This window comes from Choloepus didactylus, chromosome 14 (assembly GCF_015220235.1).
Source record: "Choloepus didactylus isolate mChoDid1 chromosome 14, mChoDid1.pri, whole genome shotgun sequence".
Lineage (NCBI taxonomy): Eukaryota > Metazoa > Chordata > Mammalia > Pilosa > Megalonychidae > Choloepus > Choloepus didactylus.
The window spans coordinates 21,906,110-21,920,890 of NC_051320.1; the positions used below are offsets into that span (position 1 = coordinate 21,906,110).

At 38.4% G+C, this 14,781-nt stretch overlaps 2 protein-coding genes and 1 long non-coding RNA gene across 4 annotated transcripts in view; 2 read left to right on the forward strand and 1 right to left on the reverse strand.

Moving 5' to 3' along the window:
• Positions 1-1,992, reverse strand: part of ARMC1 (armadillo repeat containing 1) — a 40,876-nt gene extending 38,884 nt beyond the window's left edge. The window contains 1 exon segment of the mRNA XM_037803026.1: positions 1,804-1,992. The gene's annotated coding sequence lies outside the window, so the exon portion shown is untranslated.
• Positions 1,993-2,214: 222 nt separating this feature from the next.
• On the forward strand, positions 2,215-3,244 carry LOC119508721. Its single transcript, XR_005211571.1, has 3 exons — positions 2,215-2,323; positions 2,784-2,929; positions 3,076-3,244. It is a non-coding gene; the product is annotated as an uncharacterized LOC119508721 (long non-coding RNA).
• Positions 3,245-10,368: 7,124 nt separating this feature from the next.
• The window catches only part of MTFR1 (mitochondrial fission regulator 1), a 98,388-nt gene continuing 93,975 nt past the window's right edge, over positions 10,369-14,781 (forward strand). Inside the window, exon 1 of one of the 2 annotated variants that reach the window (XM_037803611.1) lies at positions 10,369-10,447. The gene's annotated coding sequence lies outside the window, so the exon portion shown is untranslated. Of the gene's footprint in view, positions 10,538-14,781 lie in introns of both variants that reach the window. The other variant, XM_037803610.1, reaches the window with a different exon arrangement.

A 14,781-nucleotide genomic window follows, 5' to 3' on the forward strand; every position in this document is an offset into this window, starting at 1 on the left:
TAAGTGTGGACCTAGACAGCTTACAGCAGGATCAGCTGAAATTATTGTTAAAATGCAGATTCCTAGACTCTAATGCAGCCCTAAATAGGCATCTTTGGGGGTAGGGCCCAAAGCTTTTTATTTTAATAAGCACACCAGGTGATTTCTGGTGCAACTAGGAGCCACTGAAAGTTTATGTTGGTCTATATATGCATGCCCTTTTTAACATAGTTATGAGCATTTGAATAAAACCCTGAATATTAAAACTCAACAAGAAACTTTAATTACTGAGCAACATGAAATGTAAACTTGGGACTAGGTTTTGGTTTTATTACCAGATAACCAAATTAATACACTGGAAAAAATACTAGAGGTAGCAAATCTACCCCTTCCTTCTAAAGAAACTACTTGGAAGCTCTTGATCAATGGAACAAAATTGTGGGGGGAAATTACAGTGGGGAATTACTCTGTGCCTACAGTGTGTGCACAGATTGTACATGAGTATTTAGAAGGTTTTGGAAATTTTATTTAACTGTCAGCAGTAGCACTTAACATTTCTTTGTCTCAGCTTGCTTCACATTTTTAAAAATCAGTCCTTGATTTTTTTTACAAGATAGTTTTGAATGACTGTTTTTAAATACTCACAGCTCTTTTAAGATATTTGGCTGCTAAGCTAAAATGGCCAATACAGACATTAAATACTAACAAGAAAAACAATCATAGCCTCACTAGCAAATGAGGAAAATGTGAAAAATCTTTCTCTTTGTGTTTCTACCTTCCAATTTTATTAGAACACAAATAGATACACAGTATACCTTTCTATTCTCTTTTATTTCATTCAATTTGGACAAATAAACCATTACAAGACAATGAATGCTCCTCAAACTTTAACAAGCATTTAGATTATCTAAAGGTTCTTGTTAAATTGCAGATCTGATTCACTAGATGGAGTGAAAAGTTCCCAGGTGAGGCTAGTGCTCCTCATGAGGGAGCCACACTTTGAGAAGCAATGAGTTAGATGATACACGGGAGACACCTGCAATGAGACAGCTAGCTGAAAGATTTGCTTTTCTTTCAGCCAAGATTTACCATTCAATTTATATAATTATTTAGCTGTCAAATACTAAAAGCTGCAGAGGATACACACGTTAAACTTAATCTTTTTTTCAGATAAGCAAGTTTTTTTAAAAATAGCATAAGCATTGAAATCAGATCCGGCTTTTCCTTAACTAGCTACTAACTGTAACTCTTCGAGAAATTGGGTTACCTCCTCCGAACCTCACTTTCCGGACATAAAAATCCTGAGTAATTGTCAGGATCAAAGAAAATAAGAAAGCGAGATATCTAACAGTACACAGCAAAAGCTGTCCTAACACATCAGTACACTAAGGAGCTGCTAACAGAATGAATGCACTCAAGAACAGTTTTTAAAATACAGAGGGGGGAACACTGGTCTCTCTTGAATTAAGCCAAACACAACCACGTCCTATCGCTGTTAGGACACAGGCAGGTGCACAAAACTTATAGAAAGTTACTAAACAACAATCCGGAAAGATGAAGAAAAGAGGAGGCATGACCCTCATTAAGATAATGCTGGAGTCAGTAAAAACCGGACGTTGTGGGGATGGAAAAGAGATAAGCAAAGAAATATTTTCAGGGGAACACAAGGGAATAACGCGCCTCGAAGGGTCGCACTGCTCGGTCCCAAAAAGAGGGCAGGCAGGACGCTCCCCGCCCAGTCAGATATCCGCCTGGGTGTAGGGGCCGCTTTTTGCGGCCTTCTGGGCTCCACAACTTGATCTGCCGCCCCTGTACCCTACATACCGCTCCAGATCCTTAGGAGTCCAGAGCCTGGCGCACCATCAGGCCCACACCAATGGGCGAGGCAGAGTAACCCAGACGCGTGGAGCAGGTCCCTCTGCTCAGAGCCGCGACCTGGGATATCACAAACGACTGGACTACCCCCAAGAGCCAAACTGAAAGCGCTGGCGGGGAAAGGCACTGCAGATTCTCTCCCAGTGACCCTGTCACTTCCGTCTATCCTGCCCTCCTATTGGCTAATATCGAGCCCAACTCGAGGATCATCTATCCAATCCCCGAAGGCCTCCTTAGACTACAGCGCTCATTGATGATCTAGGAAAATGCGCTCAGTGTTGAACAGACCGGTCCAATGAGCAGCCAGGAGTAGTGGTTTGGACCTACAGACTTTCCATCCAAGTAGCACGAACCGAAGAAACTAGATTCCAACTGAGCAATCAGGGCGGTTAAAATTACTGTTGCAGGTGCTCCGAGGCAAGAAGCTGCTCTGCCTTCCTGCGTTCAGAAATTCAAATTTAACTTGCTGGTCCGGCAGCTCTTTAGTTCTAATAAGGCAGTTTGATAAGATTTCACTGGCTTTTGTCTTAATTTAGAATTTTTAAAATAAATTTTTGCTTTTTACTATGAACGTTAGCAGTATCTTAGGCGTTTCTTGTATTTCTTTCATTTCTTGTTGGTGTCCACTTGCTACTAGCGCAAGGGCCGCAAAGCACAGTGTTCTGTTTTTTTTAAGTACTGATTTCCTTTTGGGGGGTAATTTTTCTTTGCCTTTTTTTTTTTTTTTTCTTTTGAGGGGCTTCTGATAGAAGATTCCACATAGAGTTTTAGTTTTTTTTTTAATGGTCTTCCATGTAGTTTCACAAAGTAAGAATGTATATATTTTATTGGTGGCAGTCTCTCAGGTTTTTGTTTAGTTTTGTTTTTTAGGTATAGATTTAATTTTAAAACCATATCTCTAAATAAAAGTGTAATCTTAAATTCCACAGGCCGGCCTTGAGAATAATGCATTCATTGCACCCAGTAACCCCACTGAACAGATTCTGGATTCTCTCTCACAGTTTGATTCTGCCATATGTTTCATATATTAAAGTCAGAAGAAATTCGAGAGACCTTAACAGGAAGAAAAGTGTTGGTGAGAATATGAATACATTTCCCAGACTGTATTCTATGCTCATGTCTCCTATACTTTGATTGCTCTGTAGGGGAATGAAAACCAGTTACTATCAGTTGAATTTCTTTGTGCTGCCTTATCCTTGATTATCCTTCTGTTTCTTTCAGATCAGCTCACTTCTTTCTAGTCAACTCAAGAAGAAAATGGGAGCAAAAAAAAAGCTAAGTAGAAAACAGTTACTGGTTCTTTCATGCTATTTGACCTAAAACCACAAGAGGGAGTGGTGCTAAATGCATCTAATATTTAAAAAAACAAAACTGTGATTCATAATGTCCAATGGTAGAAATACTAATATTATCATTTGTAAAACTCAACCATACCAGTCAACTGCTAAAATTGTAGAAAAAGAAAAGGAAAAGGAAATTTAGAAAGATGTTAAAAAAAAAAAAAAAAAAAAAAAGTAAATCTAAAAAGTCCAAAGGGCACAGTCAGGTTAAACATAATCCATTTGGCTGAGCAAATGAAATTTCTTTCAGTATTGTTATTAAAAACAAAAACTCAACCAGGGAAAGTAAACTTGCTATTCTTGCTAAGTTTAATTTAATATATTAGAAAGGGAAAAGATGTGAGATTTTCCCAGCTAGTAACTGATGACATAGATTTTTGACAAGTCCAAAATAGAGTCTTTGTCCTTGGGAAGTTTAGAATTTAAAATTAAATATAATCATGCTTCTGTTTTAAAGTATTGAGGAGATTAATTCTTCCTGGCACACTGACTAGAGAGAGTAGATGAGTGGCATTAAAAAGCAGGAGATGTATTCACAAAGAAAGTAATTAACCAGATGCCTAAGCTCATATTGATTACACCCCACAATACAATTATTCCTGTATTAAAAATGTATGAACTTGACACCTGTGAAGTTACACTACCTGCCATTATGAGTCATTGCTTCTCCTTAGCCTCTGTATCTTGCCACAAGACACAGCTGGAATGTAAAATTTCTCAATGGGTGTGTTGCTTAAGACACAGGTTTCAGATAATCACAGTTTCGTTCATTCAACCATTTTTTGAACGTGTACAATGTGCCAGAGATTGTTTTACCCATGGATTCGAAGATATGGAAAAACATAATCCATGCCCTCAAGGAGCTCACAGTCTAGTGCAGTGGTTTCTGAAACTTTTTGATCAAGCACCCCTTTCTGTTTAAAAAAAAATGTGAGCACATAGCTCTGATATATGTATGTATTTAATTTTTCATAAAATCTGTACATGATTTACTGAACTAATATGTTACATGGATTACAAAATGTCAAAATACAAATTTTTAAAAGAATGAGAAATGATTATATATAGAAATTCTGGCTCTTCATCTGGATGAAAATAAAATGGGTATATATATTGCAGCATTTACAAAAATAAATAAATTCCAAACGAATTATGAACACAAGTGTAAGCACTAAAATATCAAAACTCCTTTAGGGAAATCTTGGAGACTACATATATAATCTAGAAGTAGGGGAAAGCATCTCTAAACAAGACTGGAAGCTCAGAAGTTAAAAAAGGAAAAAAATGGCTATGAGTTTGGTTAAAGGGCAGGCTACAGGGTATTCTAGTCCCATGGAACTGCTTTTGCAAGTATGAGAGTGACAAACTCTGGGTAACAAAAAGAGTTAAGTATAAGGAGAATATATGCTAAGAAGCAAGACAGGAGGCTGGAGGAGTAATAAGCGGGCTCTATTTAAGGATTCCATGTCTGTAGAATGTCATTTAAGAAAGTTACATCATGCAATGTGAGTCAGACCAATCTGGTTTGACCACATGCTGGCTGTTTGACCTTGAATGAGTCACTGGGCCTGAGTCTCCTACTCAGAAAAATGGGGATCCCAGCACCTTCCTTCCAAGGACACTATAAGGATGAAATATAATTGTGTATGTGAGAGCACCTAGCTGGGTATCTAGAAGATGTGCCATAAATGTAAACTCAGTCTCATGTCTCTCTGTATAAAAACCTGCTCTCCAGAAAAGATCAAGTAAAATCTAATTTATAATGATAAAATCCATGAGTGCTTATAGATATTCAAAAAAACTGAAAGGAAGAAAAAAGAAACCAGTAGAGAATTCGAAGGAATCAACTCATTTTTCTGAAAACTGGTTAATAAAGGGAGAGAATCAAGTCAAGCATTTAACTTGCCTTTCTTATATGAACTGTTCTTCTGGGTAACAAAATAGTTGATGTGGGAGAATTATTCTGAAAGCTGGGAAGAAGTACAAAACAAGGAATCAACCTTTTCTTTAAAAACGTGCCTCAAGGTAACCAATTAAATAATAAATATTAAGGAATGTTAGATTATTAGCATTTTGCAATCCTTAATGAGATCATGAATCTTAGGCAATGATTGTCAATAGCTGTGCAAGGAAGAGAGAATACATGAATGTCACGTGCCTATCAATGGAATGACATCCCACCACCTATAAAGTATTCTTGCCAAAAAATTGAACCTGAATCAGATCAAATCTTTACATCTAATCACTAGTTTATAGCTAGTAAAAGGAGACAAAGGCATTTGTTAAATGTCATCATAGGAAAGCAATCAACAAAATCCTGCTTTTAGGAAATTTCAACAGGATAAAATCTGTTTCTTCAAAAAAAAGGAGGCAGATTCTGTAAATTAAAATAGATGGGAGAAATATGCACCAAATGTAACATTTGGTTCTTGAATACTGATTCAAAGACACTAGTTGTAAAAAATGTATATATAAGATAATCAGGGAAATTTGAACACTCGTTTGATGATAAATAATTATTTGGAGGTCTGAAAATGTATTATATTTAAGTGTTAAAAAAAAAAAGAAGCCTTATCTTTTAGTGATATACACTGAAGTATTTATGGATGAGATTATATGCCTGAGAATAGCTTTAAAACAATTAAGGGGGGGCATGGATGAAACCAGTAGTGACACGTTGATGATTATTGAATCTAGATGATGGATACATGAGGATTCTCTGTACTCTGCCTTTTATTTTTGTGTATGTTTGACTTTTTCCCACAATAATCTAAAAACAAAACAATGTAGCAGAGCTCTGCAAGTCAGGTCAAGAGTGGATTTGTAGAAAGGAATGTCACAGTCTTTGGAAGGCACCCACCTTTTAACTTATTTGGATACAGATCTTTTTTGGCAGTTTGTACCTGAGAAGACTAAAATAGTTTCAAGGCCTAGAACAACCAAATACACACAGTAATGAAAGAGTAAATCAAAATACCTCAACAGTTCTTCATTAGGCATCATGGTAAAAACATTCATTTGCACTGAGGTTTCATGAGTGGAGAGGATTAAAACATCTCCCAGCAATATCGGCCTTTAACAGTGATCTGAACTTTGAAGTCAATGGGCCTGCATCTCTGAAGTCTCATCTCATTTGAGATGAGATTGGCACTTCACTACCTCACACAGTGGCCTCTTAACATCCAGAACATTTTACTGAATTCTGACTTGAGACCTCTTGAGACCCATTTCACTGTTACATTTTCTATAGTAAGAAAATTAGAGCTGGATAAAAGAAACAAAACAGAAGTAGAGAGGAAGGGTCTAGATTTCCAGGGAAGATGCCATGTAATACTTGCAGAGTTTTCAAGCTATCTCACCCAAATGGAACAGTCATTAAATCTAATATGAAAAACTGGTTGCCAGAGACATAGGGACATTTGTCTTTTCCCTAGTTTACTGAACACTGACTCAAACCACACAAGCTGGCTCCATGTCCTTCATAGCTATTATTTATTGGGTCCTTGTGTTAAGGCAGGCAATACCCTTCACATTTTACAAAATGTTACCCAATTGGGTCTCAAAGCTACCCTTTGAAGTGACTGTTATTTCCACCACATAGCTGAGGAAATTGAGACCAAAGGAGGCTGGCTGACTGGCTTGCTGAAGGCCACCCAGCTGGTAAAAAGTGGAGACATTTTGAACCTGGGTTTGTCTGACTCCAAAGCTCACATTCTTTTACAACAGTATACTGCCTCACCAGCTACCAATATGAATTAAGTGGGAATATGACCTTTCCTTAAATCTCTACAAGGTAGGAAACCAACAACCAGCCTTTGTCCCCTTTCTTTTGCCTAATATATTCTTAACAATGGATAAATCTCTTTGCTTAAATAAATGCTTGGAAAAAAAACATTATAGTCATTTAATTTCCAGTTGGGAAAAAGAATTTGGAGACACAAAAAGGTCAAGTGACTTTTTTCAAGGCCATACAGTGAGTAAGGAAGAGCTCTAATTCCTTTACTCTAGTCAATAAATATTCCAAAAATGAAAACAAACAAACAAACCAAAAAAAAAAAAAAAACACAAATATTCCAACTGGCAGAAATATCAGTTATTCTGGATTCTTCCAAGAAAGGTTGAACCACTAATTTAAGAAAGAACTCCAGGATCAAATACACTCTAATTTTCTTCTAATATCCCCAAAGAGATTAAAATGCATAGCTTCTACATTGGTTTCCAAATGTAGCTATATGGGATGATCATCTAAAATTCTGGGAGGAGGCCAGGCATAAGCATTGCTAAATGAGCTCCAAAGTGAGATTTAAGAATCATTGATCTTGTGGAAGAGACAGAATGTATTTGTTACCTATCGCTATGTAACAAATTACCCCAAAACATAGTGGCTTAAAATAATAATCATTTATTATCTTGCAGTTTCTGTGGGTCAGGGGTCTATGTGCAGCTTAACTGGCCGCTTCTGGCTCAGGGTCTCTCAAAAGACTGCAATCTAAATATCATTCCAGGGCACCCTGGAAAAGAGCTGGGTGGGAAAAATATAAGATGACCCTGGAACATCTTGTAGTTCCAGAAAATAAGGGATGGGGCGGGGGGCGGGGCAAAAAGAGCTCCTAATGGCCAAAGCCACAAACATTTGAGCCACAAAATAAAGATAGTAAAAACATAAACATACAAAATAAATATAAATGAGTCATATTTATATGAATAAATTAAGTAAATAAATAAATGGAGAGAAGAGAGAAATTTGTCAGAAGAATTCCAGAAAATTTATGTAGATTCTCTCCCCTCCAGGAGTTAAAGCTTAATTCCTTCACTCCCTTTGCATGTGGGCAGGATTTAGTGACCTGTTTCCAAAGAGTAAATGTATGGAAAGGTGGGAAAAACAACTTTAAGTGGAAAAACCAGCAAACACTGCCATGGTGATGTGATCAAGGCTAACACCACCAGTAATAAGTCATGCTGAGGGAATGTACCTCCTGATTAGGATGTGATGAGAAAGGCACCACACGTTGTAGTATTTTTCCAAATGACATAACCCAGCCTAATCATGAGAAGAACATCAGACAAACCCGAATTGAGGGATTTTCTATAAAAACCCGAACAGTACTCCTCAAAACTGTCAAGGTCATGAAACACAAGGAAAGATGGAGAAACCAACACAGACCAGAGAAGACTAAGGAGACAGGATCACCAAATGCAATATAGTATCTTGGACTGGATCATGGAACAAAAAAAGGATGTTAGTGTAACCTGAAAAAAAGTCTGGAGTTTAGTTAACAGTAATATCCCAACGTTGGTTCCTTAATTTTGACAAATGTATCATGGTCACGTAAGATGTTAACATTAGGGAAAACTGGGGACTCCCTGTACTATCTTTGCAACCTTTCTGTAAATATCAAAATTATTCTAAAAAATACAAAGTTTATTTAAAAAGAAACAAAACACCCTGCTTACACTGTTAAAAATAGAAGACTTTCCCGCAAATTAGCTCTGACTGACCACATTTCCAACCCTGTTTCTCCTCCTCTGGCCACATGTTTCTAGTGCCAGGTGCTATGGGACATGTCCTTAGGACTTTTGTGTCACCGCACTGAATAAGCTGGCACAGTGCATGTCTAGGAATATTCCTGGAAGCCATTCCAATACCAAGCAAGCCAGCAATAACTTAACGTGGCAAGTGGTACATGCTCAACTTAATTCTCTTTTCCTCATCCAGATCTCCAAAATGCCCAGGGTACTCCAGGATACCTAACATTAAGGGTACTGTGAAGAAAGGGACGTTGGAATGGAAAAAAAAAAGGTGCTTTAAGGGGTGCTTTAAGACACCTTCCTTTTAAAAAAGTTAAAAACAACATATTACCATGTGATCTATTGCTAGGGTCTCCCCCCTTACTCTCACCCCCACCCCGTCTTTGGAAAGGGCTGGTGCATGGTACGGGGTGTAGAGCACATGCTTCAGTAGCCTCGCGGTAAATTCGCCCCAGGAAGATCGCAGACGAAGAAACAAGTGCTCTGTGCGTCAAATGTCATCCTTTCCCTTCACCGCTTTGGCTCAGAAGCTCTAGCTCTTTTATCAAGCCTCAGCCCAAGGTCCTCCCCGAAGTGTTATTGAAATCCCCAGGCCGGATAAGGCACTTCTCCTAGGCTGTCTTGGTACCTCCATTTTAACATTTGGTTATAAACTTCAAGTTCCGTCTTTATGTTTTTGTCTCCCCACCCCTCACCCCCACATTAGACTATAAGCTCACTGAGGGCGTGGTTCAAGCTTCTTAAAAAAATCTTTGTACTATTATAGTGGGTCCTCAAGAAGCTCTTGCTGAGTAAATGCATTATGTTCTTGCTGAAGGAGGAAAACTCTCTCTAGGGAGAACCTTCAGCAACCCCGAGTAATAACATCAGAGCTTCGTGCCTGCAGAGTTAACTCGGAGATCAACTACAACGAGGGCAAGAGAGACAGCCAATCAGCAACTGCCTCTCGAAAGGTCAGACAGAAATTAGAGTTTCTAACACTTCGTGATTCTTGTATCACGCCTACACATACTAGCATGCAAAATATATCGTTAACTATAAACGTAATCATTACATTTCATGACAGAATTATTTGAAATCCCGAGTGTCCTATAATATTCAACCACGACAAGAGCCGGTGCCCCAGTGAATGAGAGTCAAGTTGCTGGACCTGAAGACGGTAAGTAAAATCCTTATCCATAAGGTATTCTGTACAATCTTGCACCCTACTCCCCATACACACAAGCTCCCCTGGATATAAGGTCCACATTTGCCGAAGATACGTCGGGTGAACACACGTCCCTACAGTGAGGGAAAAGGGCTGAACACATACTAGGTTAACAAGACTTAAGAGCCAGCTTTTTTAAAGGTAATACACACTTGAGGATACATTCAGAATGTGGGTCTCCCTACACACCTGGAGCATGGAATTTACAAACAAAGGTACTTCCCAGAACAGGGAGGGGAAAACAACCAATTTCATCCACGCAAAAAGCGTATCGCCCTTGCCGATCCGCGCGCGTGCGTACACAGACTGCAAGAGCTTGCAAGAGCGTCTGCGCATCACCTGGCCTTCCGCCGGGAGGCCGCCTCGCCTCTCCCGGTGCCCGCCCCCGAGCCGGCAAAAGCAGCTGATTGGCCAGCGCGACCCGGACGCGGGGCGGAGATTAGCTGATTGGCTGCTAGGGGCCCGCAAACTGGAAGCCTGAGGAGCTGAAGAAGTCGCAGATTGCCTCGCGGCCGGGGTAAGAGGAGCTTGGGTTTTGGAAAAGCGGTTGGTGGAGGACCTGAAGAAGCGCCCCGGACCGGACCGCGACCGGAAGCCCCCAGAACAGGCAGGGCGGGAGCTGAAGGAGCCCGGTTCCCGAGGGCGGGGTGGCTGGCGGGTTGGGAGTCTGCGTCGCGGCTGGAGAAGCTGGGGTGGCCGAGGGCGCCTGTGGGTCTGGAGTTGGGCGGGAGCCGAGGGAAGCGGGCCGACTCGTCCTGAAGCGGGGAACTCGCACCCAACACCCTTAGGTCCCCTTAGTCCAGCTTGCGCGTCGGCCACTAGGCGAAGCTCCGGGAGGCTGCCCGTGGCCTTGGCTCCCTTGGGTGCTGCTCTTGGGCGCGGGACCCGGGGAGCCAGGCGACGTGGTCCTATTCGGGTCTCGGCCTCCGGTTCCCTTACTAGTTTGCCCCGGAGATTTTAATCTTTCAGCTGGTCTGTGTTTCTGAGTCACTTCTCGTCCCCTGGGACTCCCCAGTCTATCTTCCTGACCAGGCTTTGCATTAAGCCCCAAAGAAAACATCGGCCTTGGGATATTAAAAAAAAAAAAAAAAAAATTATGGCAAACTTCAAGCCATAAAGAAGTAGAGCGAATAGTAGAATGAACTCGGTTCACCCTTCACCCCGCTTCAACAGTTATCACCCACATAGCCGGTCTTGCTCGCCTTTCCCAGGTTATTTTGTTGTAAATCCCAGGCATCATATCGTTTCATCTCTTTTACACATTTCTACTCCTGTGTCATGGTAATGAGCACACTGCTTTTCTAATCATCTCCCTTAGCGCCAATTTGCTGTGTAATACAGGAATGTGGGCATTTCTCTCCCACAGTCTCCAGTTTGACTACACTGTGCTCAGGTGGTAAAAAATCACTGAAAATAAAGGCACCTAATAATCTAGTCCTGCCATTAGCACTGTATCGATAATTGCTGTTTATAGAGTTCTTACTAGGTATGATATACTGTGAAATTGTTTTCACCTATTCATTTAATTTTTACAACTCTGTGTTATCCCCATATTACAGATGAAGGAAAAAGGGTCTTAGAGATGAAAAACAATTTGCCTAAAGTCACTTTGAAGTAAGGGGCAAGGGTTTAAGGATGTTAACCCAAGTCTTTGTCATGGAAAAGTTCTTGTTTCTTTAACCAGTTAAATGCCCTAAGAGTTGTGGAGTAAATAGAACTGCTGTGGAAAATTATTTCTGTTGTGCTGCAAATCCGTAATGGAAAAACAACAACAACAACAAAAAACTGGAAATGTGTACAAGAGGATAAAACTAGAGCGTTTGATATATTTTTTTTAATAACAGTAAAAGGTTAATGCAGCTGAACTTAAAGTTATGAACAAAGTATGTTCAGCTGAGCACGTTCAGAGCATAGTAGCCAAGGCTAGTTAAGTTCGAGTTCAGGGATCCTACTGTAGGGGAATATTTAAGAGGTCTAGAAGTAAGGTTAGGCCCCCTTGTGAATGGACTTCAGTGCTAGGTCTAAGGAGTTTGAACTTAATGAGCTGACACTGGCAAGGATAGCTTGATAATGTCAAGAGACTGGCAAGCCTATCTAATCACCTGAGATGTGAAAGTATTGACTAGGGCAGTGGTGACCTGAATCAATAGAAAGAAATAGATGTGGGTAACTTACTGGATATAAGGAAAGAGATTGAGAGGAAAAAAAAAAAAAAACCTGAAAAAGAGAAGCAAAGACAGGTGGTACCATAGGTTCTAAAATGCTTGCAAACTGCTTTCCAGTGGTGCATCTTAGTGATCAGTATTATTGGATCACTGATCTTTGAAAATATTAACTATTGCTCAGTTATTCAGCTATATCTTTTACATTTTTATTAGTACTATATAAAAATTATAAAATGTAGATAAGGAATAAAAAAGTGACACTGTAATTCCACTATTTAAGGATATCCACTGATGATGCTTTAATGTATATTCTTCTAGACCAAGGGTTGGTAAACTCTGGCCTAAGGGCCTACATTGGCCTGCCACCACTTTTGCATGGCCTGAGAGCTAAGAATGGTTTTACATTTGTAAACAGTTGGGAAAAAATAAAATATTTCATGATGTGAAAATTATTGAAGCTCAAATTTCAGTGTCCATAAATAAAATTTCATTGGACTCCAGCCACACACTTTCATTTACATATTATCTATGGTTGCTTTTGTGCAAAATGGGCTGAGTTGAGTACATTGTGATAGAGACCATATGGCTCATATAAAATATTACTATCTGGCCCTTTACAGAAGTTTGTATTCCTTCTCAACCTTTTTAATGAGTGTGCTTGTACCCTTTTTTTTTTTTTTTTAATGTGAGATTATAGACAGTTCAGTAATCTGGTTTATGTACTGAGCATCTTTTCTTAGACTTAAAACTAAGTCATCTTTTTAATGTCTGTTTCAAGTTATGGATGATGTATCATTGTGTATTTAACCTTTTGTTAGATATTTGTGTTTTTTCATACTTTATTTATAATACTTCAGAGAACAGCTTGTCCCATTCAAATTTTTGTCATTGTCAGAGTATTTCTTTAGGATAAGATTTCCAGAAGTGAAATTGCTATTTCAGAAGCTTATGTTAGTATTCCCAGATTGCCCACCAGACAGATTGCACTGATTGTACTGTTTGGATGCCCTTTCCTCCTGTCTTTATCAGTGGTAGGTCACTTGCTCTCTCTTCTTCTTTGCCAATTTAATTGGGAAAAAGTGGTAACTATTTCAGTTAACATTTATTTGATAAGTAGTGAGATGATTAAACTTTTTAAAAATGTTTATTGTTCGTTTGTGTTTCCATTTGTAAAATGCCTGCTCATGTCCTTTGTCTTTTTCTTGTTGGGCTTCTCATCTTTTGCTTCTTGATTTGCCAGTACTTTATATTTGTTAGGGTTAGTAATCATTGGTCATGTGCAAGTTGCAAATAGATTTCTCAATTATCCATTTTTTTAAAACGGCAAAATGGCTAGTAAAATGAAATATGTGTATCAGCTGGGAGGGCACTCAGGGCTGCAGCTATATAGACTGTCACATGCCCCCTCTGAAATAACTGTTCCTTCATTTATGATACTGAAGTTGTTGCTAGCCAGTCAATCTGCAGGTCATAATTACAAAGTAGATTGTATTGTATAAATATTTGATACCATTTAACAGATTAATTTATACGAGCTGGATTTGACTAGTGTGAGTTTGTTGTGGCTTAAAATGTAAAATGCCAGACAAATAGGAAAGTTACAACAAATTAAATTGTCATGACTGAGAAGGACACACATTATAATACAGTCTTTAATATATATATAGCAAAAAAAGATATAAAGCAGTATAACTAAGTTTTTTACCCTTAAGAAAATTTTATTAGTAACTTAAAACACTTATCAGAGAAGTTGTAGGTTTTCAGAAATATGCAGAAATACAAAGTTCCCATATACCTGCCCCCATTTTTAACATTTTGCATTATTGTGGTACTTAGTTACAATTGATGAGAGAATATTAATGTAATTGTACTATTAACAATATTCCATAGTTTACATTAGCATTCACAGTGTTGAACAGCCCTGTGGGGTTGGTGTTTTGATATTTTTTTTGTTCTAGCAACATATATACCCCTAAAATTTCTATTAGTAAGTTTTAAAAATGGATTTCTTGTATACGAGTATCAATTTGGTATATAATGTGTGGTGACAATAGAGTGGGCTAGTTTCCTAGAGAAATGATTTTAGGTGGAACAGGAATCAACTTGGTATTTATTTTAGCACAGCTTTCTTTGTTATTCCAATCTGTTTGGGATCAGGTAGGGAGTGCAACCTATAACTATTTTAAAGCATATTTGGAAAAATATCCTAGAACTTTGATTGTATAGAAACTGCTTGAGATGAAGCTAAATTTGTTTAATATTTTTAAAAGTTGATTTAAAATAAAATATTAAGAGCATCCAGATATGACAAAAGTCTTAAAGCAAATATGAATGTCTGAAGTTTGAGAAATACTATTACAGCTGCTAAAGTTTGCTAATGTGTATAATTTAATTATATGGCCCAAAGTTTGAATAATTTTCATACCTCTTTTTAAAATTTACTTAGTTTAAAAAATGTTATTGACCTTTAAAAATTACAAAAATAGCATATCCCATACAAACAATATGGAAGTGCATAAGTGTAAAAAAGACAGGAAAATGAAGGATCCTACTACAAAGCTTCAGATATCGCTATTGTTAAGTTTTGATATCTTTTTCCAATTTCCCCCTTATCTATGTTGCTGTACTTTGTTTTGATTTTAAGTGGAGTCACCTGTACATATTAGTGACAAAGGTAGTTTTCCTT